Here is a 17373-nt window from a genome sequence, read left to right as displayed (position 1 = left end):
CATTACATTAAGAGATTATTTTAATTAGTAAAAAAAGGTTTTATGAATTTTAAAACATTTATAAAAATTTAATAATTTTTAAGATTTTTTTAAAAAATATTATAGAAATGTAATAAATTTTAAGATTTTTTTAAAAAAATTTTATAATCAAGATTTTGGAAGATTTCAAAAGATAATATGAATTTTTCTAAAAAAAGATATAATTAATAAAAATTAACATATATATATATATATGATAAAGTTTGAATAAAGAAAAATAAAATAAATATTTTTTGTAATATTTTAATAAATAATTAATTTTAATTTCATGTCTTCCTAAGTAATATTTCTCTACATATAATTTTCTGTGCATTTATATTTTTTCATTCATGTTATTAAATTTAAACTAAATGTTCAAATTTATAATATTCATTAACTAGTAGAATTATCAAAATATTTTTAATATTTGTATAAAAATTTGATATTTCAATATTAAATTTTATTAAAAATAAATAGGTGTTAAATTTTAATAATTTAGAATTTTAATAATAGATAATAGTTATTTATTCAAAAATAATATTTAATATTTAATAATTAAAAAATATTGATAAACTATACATTAATTGTAACAACTCGTCGTGGTTGTCATACTGTGTGAAATCACTACTAATAGCGAAAACTAAATTACTAGAACGTACAAGATTAAGGGAAGAGACATAACATACATATATATAATATGAGTATATAAGTAAAATAATCAAAATCATATAAATAGGAAGTATACAATCATCCCAAATAATCCTATGTTCTAGTACCAGTCAAGCACACCTATACAAAGCACTCTATCTGCAACAATTTCTCTAAGCCTAGCCTTGATTTGCTATCATACAACGTATGATCATTGCAGTCCAAACCACCTTGAAAACAGAAAGGATAAGCTAGTGTTCAAAAACATGTAGATATATAAAGCAAGTCTATAATATACAACATCACGCCTTATATCATACATGAAAGCTAACACACCCAAAGTAATCATGTACCTTATCCAATCATGTCCCAAAAAACATCAACAATGCATATGAATACACCTCAACATACATCATATGCAAACATATCAACTAATGTGTCGTCATACATTCACCTACGGAGGTCTCCTAACAACATGAGAAGTCTAAGTGATTTTCACCTTACCAAAACCAACCAAATCGTTTTTATGCCTGAAGCGTCAGCTTGATCACAGTAAAATAGGATACCAACCCCTCCTCTGGCTTCTCGGGTCTCATCACTTACACTAGGAAAGTTTGGTTCAACCGACAAGAGTAGTACAACTAGGTATAGGTTTATCATAACCTTGACATGCATTACCAAGTCACATATGGAATTCCCCCACTAACTATCCTCAAGAAACCACACAACATTTCCAAGTACTTAGTTAAAGGTTGTAACCCTCGCCTTCTTACCTTACTCAGTCACTAACTAAGGACTTGGAGGAGATTCAACGCACCTCAAAACCTACTCCAAGATACACACCCTCATGGAGGGTTTTCCAAATAACAACTTACCCGAGCTCCACTCCAAGATACCCTATGTGGGATCTTTAGTTTCCAAAATAGTTTTCTCTCCTCAAATCCGAAGTTAGCCATCATGTTTTAATGTCACACCGCATGCTCGGTATTTACACCTCATCATGTATCTACTATATACATCACATTTAGTCAAATCATATAGAGATCAATAACATCAATCATGTACAACATACCAATGCTTAACACCTCAACCAAGAATAGAATACCAATGCTTAATAATTCATACAATAATAGTATATTAATGCTCCACAATTCATTCAAACATAGCATGTCAATCATAAATAGCATACTAATGCTCATCATCATTTCAAGTACACAAAGATAACATACCAATGCTCATTATCATTTCAAGTACACAAAGATAGCATACCAATTCTTACTATCACCATCCTACATCATAAAACATGTAATAGACACAAGTACTCTATTCATGTTCACCAAATTCACCCATCATACAACATGGATCAACATATAACTTATCCTACACCAACAACTTTCACATAAAATGACACATAGGAAGTTCTACTACTCCTATCATGCTCATTCTCATCTCATATGAAAGCAAGAAGATTTTCTACAACTGTCATGAAGAACCCAGGTTCTAATTCCCTTATTTACCATGTTAAAAATTGTTAAAATTGCAACAATTTGTCTAAATGTTGACAGTTTGACCTTCGCTTATTAAAAAGGTCATAACTAGAGTTCTAGACCTTATTTCTAGATGATTTAAATGTTATTGGAAAGCTAACATTCAAGGCTACAACTTTCATGAAGACCTCAAGATAAAATTTGATCATCTACCCTCGTGTTGTAGCACTCAATTCAGTGTTCCAATGTTGGATTTCTACCAGCTTTGTTTCTACTCGAGGTTATAGTGCTAGATTTTTGCCATATCAGTTTTCTCCCAAGGCTACAACACTCAACTTAATGTTGCAGTGCTGGATCTTTGCCACCTTGTTTTCTCTCACATTTGTAGCGTTTAGTGTAGAATTTTCTACACTTTCACAGCTTCCCCCCTTCGTTCCTCAACTATATTTCACCAATTTTCTCCCTAAACATGATCTACACTCATAATTTGTACTAAATTCCTTCATGAAACCTAAAAATCACAAGAAATTCAACATGCATGCATCAAAACTTCAAATGAGATCATCAACATTTAACCTTCCATCAAGAAAACCAAACCTTTAATTAGTATTCAACATGCAATCAGTTCGAATTCCTTTCCCCAAGCTACAAATTTTCATAAATCCTACCAATTTTAAGTCTTAATTCATTCAACAACCCCACATGTTAACCAAAAATCCAAGATTTCTATCTTCTCTTACCTTGATTCCAAGCTCTTCGAGGAAGAAGAAGAAGAGAATAGAGAACTTTGGGCTACTCCGAGGTGGAAGAAGAGAAGGAGAAGGAAGTGGACTCTAAGCTCCAACAACTCAAGTCCCACAGCTACACATGGGATTCTCATCAGCTCCAAGTCTCAAAGATCTTCCCTTAAGAATCTGAGAAAAGAAAGAGAAGTGTTTGGTTCTTGAAGTTCCTCTCCCCCCCCCTCCCTTAAGTCAAGATCTCACATTAATATTAATAAATAAAAATATATAAAAATATTGATATATAAAAAAGATAGGAGAAGAAATAGAGAAAAGGAAGAAAAAAAAAGATAAATGAGAGAGGTGAATAAAAAGAGAAAAAGATGAGATGAGATAGAGAAGAGAGAAAGAGAAACAAGAAAGGCAAGAGAGAAAAAAGAGAAGAGAAATAAAACAAAAAAATAAGTCATGCGAAATTTTAAAGATCCTAGTAAAGTTATTGGTTGAGTGAACTATACGTGAATTCTAGTAAAAAAAAAGTCTCACAAAATCTATTGTTCAGAATAATTCATTGAAATTTTTACATTTTTTTAAGACCAACAATTTTTTTTTGAATGAAAAAGGTCTTAATTAAATATCACTATATTTTAACATACTCCTAAAAAAAATTGATTGCCTTAATTGAATACTATCATATTTTAATGTGATTTTAAGAAAACCTTAATTATCTTGATTTTTTTTTTTTGGTTCGTCCCTGGAGTATCCACCGCTGACAGCAGTGACTAATCTCCTCGCTACGTTGGAGGCACCTCAAAGGGTGGGATAGCTGACCCCAAGATTTAACGCGGCTGCATACACAAGGCAGGATTCGAACCCCTGACCTTGCTTAAGCGTGGATCAACCCCTACCGCTGAACTACACGCTTGGGGTTAATTATCTTGATTGAATATCATGTGATGGTTTTATATTAAAAAATAAGTCTTTATTACAAAAGTCAAGAAAACCTTAATTATTACTATCATATTTTAATATTGTTTTAATAAGTCAACATTTTGTGTATCCACATTGTAGAGTAGTTTTACATTTTAAGATTTTTACACATATATTAAGGAATAAATACATCACTTTTCAATAGAGACATTACTTTTAATTGTAGCAGTTAAATTACTACAAGAAAAATGCAATTTTTTTACGAACATAATCCATCAGTAAAAAGGAATATTCATAAAAAATTGTTTAAAAATCTTTATGTGAATAATCCATCAAAAAAAATTTGTTTAATTTTAATAAATTTATTAATGTAACACCCCTCATATTTGGGCTCTCAAGTATTCTATTTCACGACACTTCACTTTTTAGCGTGTTTTACCCTTACTTGCACAATTTCTGAGAAACTTTCCAAAAGGTCACTCATCCCTATATTACTCTAAGTCAAGCACGTTTAACTGTGAAGTTCTGATGAAATAAGCTACCGAAAAGTATATGCATGTTCTCAATACAAGTAATATAAATTAATTCATTTAAGTCATCATCAACTATACAATCTCATATTTGTACTATCTTTGGATCCTTCTCATTCTGGTGTGTGCGGACTGTTATACAAATATAATAATATAAAATAATTATATTATGAATAATAATAATTATATTATATTTAATTAATCTTAATTTTTATATATATATATATATATACTTACTTTTATAATTAACAATCTACTTATTTTTATTTAAAATTATAATTAAAATTATTTATTTTAAATTTAAAAGTTTAAATAATAATTTATATATTTAAAAATATTATTTTTATAATTTATAATGATAATATAATTTATAAATTATAAATATTTATTTATTACATACTTATAAATTAACAGTTTAAATAAATTATTAATTAACTTAATATATTTATTTATCTTAAATCTAAGATATAAAATTTAAAAAATGTATTTATTCTTGTTTTATTTTCTAATTATCAACCATTAATAAAATACTAACTTAAAATTTTATCTAATTATATCATAATATTTTCATATCAAATTTAAAACAAGATATTAGTTATACAAAAATATCAAGATCATATAATAAATTGTTAATAAGATTCTACTTAAATAATTTAAAATAATTAATTTTTTAACTATATTGTTAGAAAATAATTTATTCCAAAGCTAATTAATTTTTTCTATATTAATTATTAGTAAAATTTAATAACTTTTAATTTAACAATTGGATCGATGAAATTCAACATACACCATGAGTTATTGAGTGGAATAACTTTACCAAGAGTTATTTTGTGAGTCATTTGATTCCTCCTCTCTCTCTCTCTATGTATATATATATATATAGAGAGAGAGAGAGGGAGAGAGAGAGACAAAGAGAGAGAGGGAGAGGGAGAGGAGAGTTAAAAAAAAAAATGAATGCAGTAGAACGCCCCGTTCAGCACGGAGAACGGGTCGTTCTCCAAGCAGAACGGCCCGTTCTGCTTCCCAGAATTCGCTTTTCTTCTGGTTTTTCCTCTGGCTTCTTTTCTCTGTTCTCCTCAGGCTTGGCTTCAGCCACTGGTTGTTCCTACTCAAAATATAAAAAGGAACACACATAATAAGTACAAAATACACATTTACTATAACACTATTAGCAAGAAAAAAGGGGAGATGCGGATTATTTATACTCAAAGCCTGTTTTTGTCGTATGAACGGAAACTGCTTGTTTTTGTCGTATGAACGTAGACTGAAATGATAGAAAAATTATAAGGAAGGAAGGACCGAAGGAGTAGGAGGCGGAGAGATTTACACAACGCGCGGGAGAAGGAATTTTTGAAATCGCTAGTGTAAAGCTTGTTTTAAAGGGGAGATGCGGATTTTTTATGTCGGACCTGGTAGGGTCCGACGTAAAATGTCAAATCTACGTCGGACATAACATACCTCCGACGTAGATTTGACTTTTTACGTCAGACCCTACCAGGTCCGACGTAAAAAAGTTCGCAAAAATTACAAAAATGTCACCGCAATTTTTTTACGTCGGATTTTCGTATTTCCGACGTAAAAGAGGTGACGTAATATGCTTATTTTCTACTAGTGTCAATAAATTTATATTAAATGTGAATTTTGTAAATCCAACCGTTAGATTAAAGTTCATATCATTTTATATGTTTATATCAAATTTTGTTAAAATTGAACAACAACGTGAAGGTAATCAAAATGTTCATATTTTAGTGTATTTTGAAATGTATATATTACATTAATTTTATTTTATAAGAATGAGGTATCAAATTATCTTAGATTAATATAAAATTTTGTATATAAGATCTAAGAGTAAAGAATTTTCAATCTAACGGTTGGATTTACAAAATTCACATTTAATATCAAGTTATTGAGTGGTGTAATACTTTGTGAAAGTTACACCGGTATTATTATAACCCTCCTTATATATATATATATATATATATATATATATATATATAGAGAGAGAGAGAGAGAGAGAGAGAGAGAGATATTTAAAATTTTATTGACCTTTTTTAATATATATTTTTTAATTTTCGTAAAAAATTCTTACATTTTTTACAAATATAAATTTATCAGAAATTATCGACGGATAAATTCTTCGGAAATTAACGACGGATATATTCGTTGAAGATATAAATTTTTCAACATATTTGTATCCATCATAAATTATCCGTGGAAAATAAAAAATTTTCGACAGATTTTTATCTGTCAGAAACCAACGAATATATATATCCATCAGAAGTATAAATTTTTTGACAGATTTGTATCCGTAAAAAATTATCTATCAATAATATAACTTTTTCTACGATTTTTTTTCCGTCAAAAATATAAATTTCTCGACGGATTAATTTGTATCTGTCAGAAATTACCAGTCGGTAATTTGAATTTTTTTTGTAGTGAATAATTTATAAAAAATATATATATAAATTAAAGAAACAAAATTTAATATTAGGCTTAATTATGTTTTTGATCCCTCTTGTATTATAATTGTGCAATTTTGGTTCCTAAGATTTTAAATAAGTAATTTTAGTCTCTTAAATATTGCAATTATGTAAATTTGGTCTTTCAATTAAACCATTTTAATTCGTATTACAATTATACAATTATTATTACTAAAATTACTATTATATATAATTTAAATATTAAAAAATTTGTATAATTGTAATACTTAAGAGAGTAAATCAAATAATTATGATACTTTTGAGAATAAGGTTGCTTAATTAAAATTTAAAAGATTAAAATCACACAACTACTAAACTTAAAAGACCAAGAACACATTTGAGTTTTCATATTACATTAAAAAATTAAAAACATCATTTATTTCATATCACTTTCTAAATTTTTAAATTATAGAACTATATTCAGTACGAGATGAAGAGTGTCATAATTTTGTTAGTTTTTATAATAATTATTTTAAAAAAATTTACTATTATTGTTAACATTTTTGTTTATAAACACGTTACTAATATTAATTTTGTTAGTGTCATTATTATGGTTAATAAAGTAGTTTAAAAGTTTTTGTTTTTTTCATTTAAAGAAGAAAGAGATAGGTTACACCCTCAATAAATATTTTGAATTACTTTCTTTTTATTTTTTCATTTAAAATTCAATCTCTTTTTTTTTTTTTTATAACAAAAGTGTTTTATTTATTAAGTTTGTTCCATACTTCTTCAATCTTATAATAAATGTCAGGTTATTTAAATAGAGCAAAATAATAATTAGTATTTTTTGTTTTGAAATAGATTAAAGAGAATACTCTCTATCATCTTTATTATAAGATTCAAATAATTAATTAATTTACTAAAATTAATAAAAAAAATTATTCTTTTAATTAATGGTGTTTTCTTTTAAATAAGTAAAGGATAATATAATTTGAATATTTCTATTAAAGGAGTGAGTAATTATAAAAAAAATAATATATATATATATAGAGGAGGGTTCAAACGACACCGGTGTAATTTTAACTAAGTGTTACACTGCTCAATAACTTTATATTAAATGTGAATTTTTTAAATCCAACCATTAGATTGAAAGTTCATATCTCTTAGATCATATATATCAAATTTTATATTAATCTAAGATGATTTGATACTTCATTCTCATAAAACAAAATTGACGTAATATATACATTTTAAAATATACTAAAATATGAACACTTTGATTACCTTCAAGTTGTTGTTCAATTTTAACAAAATTTGACATATATGATCTAAGAGATATGAACTTTCCATCTAACGGTTGAATTTTTAAAATTCACATTTAATATAAAGTTATTGAGCGGTGTAATACTTAGTAAAAGTTACACCAGTGTCGTTTAAACCCTCCTCATATATATATATATATATATATATATATATATATATATATATATATATATATATATATATTCTTATGTCAATTATTTTTAAAATGAAAGAAGTATTATTTTCCAAAATGGAATTAATTATAAAATTTAATTAATAATATTTATTACTGCAACCAAAATTATTTAATTTTAATTAACATGATTATTTTGTTTGTCTCCATCTGTTTAAAACTAGTGTTTTTGTAGGTCAATGCACGTGATAGATGTTTGTTATACATAACTTAGAAATTATAATATATTATGTAAATAAATAAATACTATATTCGAGCATTTAAATTTGTATATATAGACATTTTAAACATACAAAATATATTTTATATTTTTAATAAAAAATTTACATTGTGACACATTTTTTAATTATTGTTATTTTAAATATTAAAATATAACTTATAAATAAATATAATAAATAAAAATTAAATTAGATAAAATGTTAAAAAAAACTTCTAAAAATTTTTTTCAATAAAGAGAAATTCCTAAATAAAAATATTTTCGTATAAGATAGAAATTTATATTTAATATATACTATTATTTTAGCATATGAACTTCACAGAATAAATATTTATTATGCATAATTAAAATTTATAATAAATTATATATAAATAAATATTATATTTACATTAATAAATTATATTTAAATTTTTTATAAATAAATATTTAATCATATAAATTATATTTTAGATTTAAGATAAATATTTTATATTGTAGCACAAAGTTATTTTTAATTGTTGATAATTTATTTTAAAATATTAAAATTAAATTTATAAACAAGTATGATAAATAAAAAAAATAAATTAGTTAAAAAGTTATAAGAATTCTTAAAAATATCTTAATAAAAAAATAATATATAAAACACTCTCAGATTTATATAACTATTTATGTTTAATATATAAGGATTGATAATATATGTAAAAGTGGATATGCTATATATTAACATGAAAAATATTGACAATTTTATTTGCTAAAAATTTAATTACTATTATCATTTTTTTTTTTACATATAGATGCTGATAGTGTTCAAACATAGAATCCTACTTATATTGCTCTAATTTCCACCACTAACTTAACCCTTCAGTTACTAATATAATTGCTATACCACGCAGAAACTTTACATTATAATTATATTACATTTTACTTAATATTTTTTTAATATATATTAACTGATTTAAAGAATCACAATTAAAAAATATATTATATTCATTAAATTTAATAAATATGTTTTATTTTATAATTATCATTATTAAAATATTAAAATTAAAATTGAATGTTCAATAACATTAAATAATACATTTATTATAAATATTTATCAATTTATTAATATTATATCAATTTCTATTTTAAAATTATTAATTTAGATATTAATTCGTTTTTATTTAATTATTAAGGATACACTTTCTCATTCTTTATTGTCGTTTCTCCTATTTGACTTCCTTTTGGACTTTTGGCGAATTTATAACGATGTAGATACGTATTCGTTTTGAGTTTATCTATTTCCTAGACGAAAAAAATGAAGTTTATTATTATAGCAGTTAAAATAAGAAATTCAATTCAACCTGATCTAACTCATCGTAGGTTGAACTCATCATATATTGAATAATAGGTAGGTCATTTTAGTTTGACTCATTTTGGTAAACTTAAAAAAATGTTAACTCAACCTAGTTTAACATGGATTGATAGATTATATAAGTTGGCTTACTTAAATTAAAAAATAAAAAAATAAAAAAACTATATTAAATTTATAAAAATATATATTATAAATTTATATTTTAGAATTACAACTATGTTAATAATAGAAACAAAAAAATGTCAAAAAAAATAGACATCATTCTCAATTCACTTAATCAACTTATAATATAAAATAATATCAAAATTGTTACATAAAATATTAATAAATAATATTAAATTAACACTAATTATCACAATTCACAACTAATATTTTTTTCTCTAGAGGAAAACAACTAATATATATAAAATTTAATCAATGATATAAATATATAAATTAATATTTAAAAATATAAAAAATAAAATAAAAATAAAAGTATACTATATAGACTAATTCGTGAATTAATCTTGTTCATGAACCAAATCTCTCTTATAACTAAAATAGACCAAATTTATTTGATTTAACTCTACACAAACTTATAATAATTTGGATTGATTCATTCATTTTTTCTTCGCTTGACAACTCTATTTACCATACTGAAAAAGATTTTTTTAGAAAGAAAAAACTAGGTAAAATTGTTTATGAGATAGAAAGCTAGACTTTTTCTCATCAAAGAAAATGATCAATAACGACCATTTTGATGTGAGAGGGGAGGAGTTTATTTGTGAATTAATTAATGTAGAGATTCTAGACTAACTCTCACTTACTTATCACATTAGACATTACTATTATTTAAACTTGTTGTATAAGTTACAAAGCAGCTATAATTATCAATTTATTAAACTGTTTTACTCTATTTTTTTTTTTTATATAATCAACAACTTCAGAAATAAATTACGGAACATTGATTTTCCAACTAACGGGAAAGAGGTGGTATACTCTGCTCAAATCTGAAGAAATTATCGGGATCAACCCTGGATTTCACTCTCACTAATCTTTCAAAATTCCCTCGGAAGTACTTGTTCCCATAACTTCGAGCAATGTATATGTTTGTTGCATTACTTGGATGATTGGCACCTAAATCAAGGTTCCTATAATTGAGAAATGCTTCCCTTGGTGAGTGTGAAACATATGGGGTCATAAATTCATAGAATGACCTTGAAACGTTCAAGTAATAACTAGCTGCTTCAACCCCATCTTGCCTCCAAGATGTCAAGTACTCAATCAAGAACAAGTTCCCAGCTCTGTGAGGGAATGGAGTTTCTGATGGTGAAATCTCTTGCATCTTCCCACCATAAGGGTTCCATTCCATCTTCACATTCACACTTTTCATCATAAGCTCCCACATCGATTCAAGAGCAGTTTTTGAAATGGGCCTCTTCACATAATCCGACATGGTTTTGTAACTGTGTGTAAGGGGCTTTGTAGGCACATCAAGCAAAACCTCAGTGGGGGTCCCAGTTGGGTAATTGGCCCAATAAAGTGTGGAATTGACCCATGGCATTTCAATGCAGTCACTTTCCTTCAAACCCAATTCAGGGAAACTCTCATTCACTAAACTCAACATTTTATCACTTTGACCCAAGAATAGGCCAATAAAAGTTACCCGTATGGTCTTATCTCCCTTTTGAGTAGTACCATCAACCACATCATGCATGACTCTTATGAAAAGATCGTCACTCAATTTTGTTGCAATTAGTTGCCATTTGTAAACAAGATCCACTGCACCATCCTCCAAGGTTCTTATCACTTTGAAGACAGTCACTTTTGGAGTTACAACAACCAAATTGATTTTCCATGAGAGAATGACACCAAAACTAGCAGCACCACCTCCTCTTATAGCCCAAAATAGATCCTCCCCCATTGACTTTCTATCATGTATATTACCATTGACATCAACCAACGTTGCATCAATGATATTATCAACAGAAAGACCATATTTTCTCATCATATTCCCATAGCCACCCCCAGAAAAGTGTCCACCAGCACCCACAGTAGGGCACACCCCAGCAGGGAAACCATGCACCCTACTTTTCTCTGCAATATGATAGTAAACCTGACCAAGTGTTGCACCAGCTTGAACCCACGCTACCCCTTTTGCAATGTCCATATCAACCGATCCAAAATGAAACATGTCAAGAATAACAAAGGGCACGTCTGATACATATGAAAGGCCTTCAGAATCATGGCCACCACTTCTGATCCTAATCTGAAGGCCATTGCTCTTGGCACATGTTACACTTCCCTGCACGTGAGACTCATGCATAGCAGTCACAATAGCCAAAGGTTTCGGTGTTGTTGATGCGGAAAATCTGTGATTGTGTGTGTGCATGTGCAAGATGGATAAGAATGAAGGGTGGTTTGGGGTGTAAATGACGTTGGATATGTTTGCAGGGCTTGGATGGTTTGAGAGACAGTAGAGAAAGTTTTGAAGGGGTGATAAATCCGAAGATGCAACGAAAAGAGAAAGCAGAAAGGTTAGAGTTGAGAGAAAAAACCGAAATGGCGTCATAATGCGCATGAACAGTGTCAGTTGTGAGTAAGAATGTGTTGAATATATATGCGCATTGATCAGTGTCAGTTGTGAGTAAGAATGTGTTGAATATATATATATATATATATATATATATATATATATATATATATATATATAAATTAATGCTGAAATCATGTAATTATTGAAGCTCTTTTTTTTTTTATAAAAAGAAGGGATATTACTATTTGCATAACAAATTCTTTAACGACTCAAATAAAAAAAGAAAAAGAAATAAGAGTTATAATAAATAATAATGTAATAAAGAGAATAAATAAAGAAAATATTAACTTTATATAAAGTATTATATGTATAGTTCACTGATTTCTAGATAATGTATGGAAATTAATTTTAAGATATAATTTAATGGATTATGAAACATTTAATATATTTGAAATATAGTTTTAGTCATCTAAAAATTAAATATTAAACATTTTTGTAAACTTTTATGTATTAAATATATTCTTCATTTTTTACCAATATTTTTAGTATTTTTTTATCTCATCATAAATTATGTAACGATTGTTGTGATCTCTATACTTAGTGGAATCGCACTAATTACACTAATTAACTAAAAAAAAGCTATTAAATTGGATAATAAAATAGATACATGTATGTAAATGTAATAATAAAACCACACCACTATGTACAAGATGAATACTATATATATACAGTCATCTAAAATAATAATACCTTCCTAATGTCGGTCAAGCACATCCTACTAGTTACTCGAGACAGTAATCATAACACTAAGATAAAACTCTAGCATCCAGCAGCGGTCACAACAACTAGCTCCAACCTAACCTTGACCTGCTCTCATACACAGTATGATCACCGCAGTCCATCTACATGAAAACAAAAGGGTAAGCTAAAGTGTAATAAACAATCATGCAAGCATAAGAATAAACATTTATGCTACACCATCATCAAATCACCAATCATTTTCATAGAGTCACACCATACACTATCATATACTAATCATGCAGTAAATGCAACTCATGACAGATATCCATGCATATTAATCATCTAATGCATTGTTACACATTCACCTAGGAAATCTCCCTAAAATAGAGTAGTATAAGTGACATCGCATCCTATGATCAAAATCATTCTAACCATTTTCATATGCCCAATGCGCCCATTTGATCACTACAAACTAGGATATCAAATCCCCACTCGGATTTACTCGGATGGTGTCACTTACATACTTGAAAGTCCAGTTCCACCGTCTGAAATAGTTCAGTTGAGTATAGGCTTACCATGATCTGACATACATTACCAAGTTACTTATGGGTTTCTCCCACCACCTATTCGCTAGGAACAAGGAAACCTTCCTTAGTACTTGGTAAAGGGAATATCCCTCGACCTCATACCCTGCTCCAACACTAGTTAAGAACTCAAAGGAGGCTCACCCAAGTTAGTAGCCTATCCAAGCACCAATATCACCCAAAACTAGTGGCCTATCCAAGCACCATTCTCAATAGACTCTATGTGAGCTCTTCTCGTTCAAAAACATTTTTCCCTCTCCTCAAGTCCTAGGCTAGACACATGTCATAAGGCACCACATGCAAACAATGCATCATACATCATACATGGTCATCCACCATCATGATCAAATTCATCCTCATGTCAACATTCATACATATCAAATCATGTTTAAACATTCATATATATCATTCCCAAGCATACATATGAACCAAGCACCAATTTACATCATGTATCAAACATATATGAACCAATATTAAACATTAAAACATGCAAAAGCATCACAACCCAACCACAAAAATAAAATACAACTCACGCTCGGTGCAGCTCAGCTTGCGCTTGGCCTAAGCTCAACCCAAGAGCTCCATGGCTCTCTCACGCCCAACGTCAGGGTACCACGCCCAGTGTCAGTCTGGCAGAGACTCCCTTAATGAATCATGTCCAACGCAACTCACCTTGTGCCCAGCGTCATGAAGTTAGAGACTTAATGTGACAGTCACACCCAACGCAACCAGCCTTGCGCCTGATACCATATCCGTAAATAATTACCCATGCCATTATCTAGTATCGCGCTTGTCGTGGTCTTCCTCACGCTTGGGGCCATTCACCTAGGGGCCCCCATTTCAAATCACGCCCGACGAAACTAACCTCACGCTTAGAGTGATCGCAAAATGGCCACCCTTGATGAATGTCCCCGGCACCATGAAGGCACGCCCGACGTAAAATCATACAGTGGCACCTCAACTTCAAAATCTAAGCACAAACTTGCAATCTCAGTAAATAAATCACATGCAATCCATCCAAAATAACTAACAAACCTCATACAATCCTAAAACACTCTCAGATTCAACATGCACTCATCTAGTGCATAAAAATCACTACAAACCCCGAAAATGGTCCAACACTCTAAAAGTGCCTAATCCCTTTGATTCAACAATTTCTTCCATAATTCATGCATCCATTGAGTTTCTAAACTCACATGCAACAAATTAAACAACATCCTAGCTTCCTTCACCTAAAATTTGCTCAAAATCAGCCAAGAAAGAGGAAGAAGAAAGAGAATTCCGAACGATTGACCCGCATTCGATTCGCCAAAACCAAGCTTCCTTGTCTGAATTCCAAAAAAAGACAGAAGAGATTAATGAACTATAAGAATTGAAAATTCAAATAGAGAAATTTGGAAGAGAAAGGAGTTCATCATAGACCCAAAATTACTCTCTAAAACTTTTCTCTAAAATTCTTTAAAAATCTTATATATTCTTCTTTTTAAAATAAATTAAACTCTAAACAATTAACTTACTAGTTACAATGCTACAAATTAAATATCCTCAATCTACTATGTCATACAAATTTTTACATAGTATTACGATTGTCGCGGTATCACCACTAAAAGTTTTTGCATATATCAATAACTAAACAAAAAAACTTCCTATTAAATAAATTATTTGCATACAGGGCCGTGGCATCTGCAAGCGGTTGCCTGGCCTCAATTATATTTTTTATATATTTTTTAATTAAGTAAATTATATATATATATATATATTATTTTTATTTTATAAAATAATACACTTCTAAGAAATATGTAAATTATTTAAGTATAATTTTATTATTTATTTTAAAGGTTAAGATAAATAAGTTTTGCATCTATTTTGAACTCATGTTATCTTTTCTATCTCATTTAAATTTTTTATTAAATTAGTATAAAATTTAAATTATATATATAAATATAGGATCTATAAAAAATATTTTGGTGGCATGAAATAGTGATAAGACCACATATTTAATTGAAAAAAATTTCCTTATATTGATTAATTTGTATACTTATTATATCAATCTATTTTTTGACACAAAAAAATACCAATTTACTTCTTCTATTGAAAATCGTCTTGAACAATTTTTAAATTATGAAACTACACGTTTAATTTTTTATTTGAATTCTAAAAAATTAAAATTTTTGGATGAAAATGAATTGATAATATCTAAGTCTTACTTTATATTATAATATTGAAAATCATTATTAAAAATGATAAAAAATAAAAAAATCAAACTCCACTGTGTTAAATTATATATATATATATATATATATATATATATATATATAATTTTTTTAAAAAAAACACACGCATTACTTTCAGATATCATATTGATAATATTTGTATTTTTTATTGTTGAAGTTAATGTTTTAAATTAAATTTATTTAAATATCATTTAATTTAACTATTCTATTGAATAAATCGAATGAATTTGTGATTTTATATATCGGGAATGAAATATTAGGAATATATTATAAAATTTTGATTAATAATTTTGCTTTAAATAAGAGAAAAAATATAAACTTATGAATTTTACTAAATTAAATTTTAAATTTAAATTTTTACCTTTGAGTCTCATAATTCTTTGACACCGCCTATTTTGCATAGTACATGTGTACATGTATAGTGTCTAAACAATATGTGCTAGACTGCTTATATATAGTTCAATTAAGTAGAAAATTAAACCAAAAAATAGTTCCTAAAAGCTAAATTGAACCATTTATTTTCAATTTTGAGCTCAATTATTTTATAGTTTAGTGAGCTAATTTTAGATTTAAAATTGAATTGAACTGTAGAGTTTTTTTTTCTAGTTCACTTATGCTGATTAAACCAAACTGTAAATTCTTTATTTATAATTTCTTCATAATTAAAAAAATATGATTATTAGTTTCATAAATTTTAAACAAATGAAGCAGTGGGGAAAAAGACATAATATGAAAAATGTTTACAACTCAACTCACAAGTTACGGTGCAGTGCTCTTCACCAAATCCTTTATTAGGCAAATACGAGCTCCTGAGAAAAATTTAAAGCAAGTTATTAATAATGGAATACTCCTAATATGTCATTGTCTCTCAAAATAATAATTTGACAGATAATTATTATTATTATTATTATTATTATATATATATATATATATATATATATATATATAAAGCAGTGTTTAAAAACCTGGATCGTACCGGCCGGTTGGACCGGTTGAACCAGGAACCGGTGGTCCAGCCAATCTAAATCTTAAGTTGGATCGGTTATGCATTCGACTCGTTTCAAATCGAATTAAACCGGTCAATTTTCTGGTTTGACCAGTGAACCGATAGGTCAAACTGGTTCAACCACAATTTTTTTTAAAAGGACCACAAACCACAAAAATAACAATGAGAATTGAATTTGTTAATGGAAGAGTAAAGAGTCTTATTAAACATAAGAATAACTACTTATTCTAATATATTTGTCTATAATATATGCAACTTAAATAATTTTTATAATATATTATTAATTCTAAATTATATATTTAATAATATAATATCTATGTAAATATTACATATATTATTTTGTAACATCAATTGTAAGCATATTATATATATACATATTATTTATATTTTTAATTTATATTAATTTATAGTTTAACATATAATTTTTTATGTATTTCTTATAGAAAATAAAAATAATTTTAAATAAGATGAAAACTGAAATTTAAAATACGAT

The 17373-nt window shown here is 27.5% G+C and overlaps 1 pseudogene; it reads right to left on the bottom strand.

Annotated features, from left to right (window-relative positions):
• Positions 1 to 10287: 10287 nt before the first annotated feature.
• On the bottom strand, positions 10288 to 12398 carry LOC109812013 (berberine bridge enzyme-like 17 pseudogene; annotated as a pseudogene).
• Positions 12399 to 17373: the final 4975 nt, after the last annotated feature.

Source organism: Cajanus cajan, chromosome 2 (assembly GCF_000230855.2).
Source record: "Cajanus cajan strain Asha chromosome 2, NIPB_CcT2T_4, whole genome shotgun sequence".
Taxonomy (NCBI): domain Eukaryota; kingdom Viridiplantae; phylum Streptophyta; class Magnoliopsida; order Fabales; family Fabaceae; genus Cajanus; species Cajanus cajan.
This window is presented reverse-complemented; position numbering and strand designations above follow the sequence as displayed.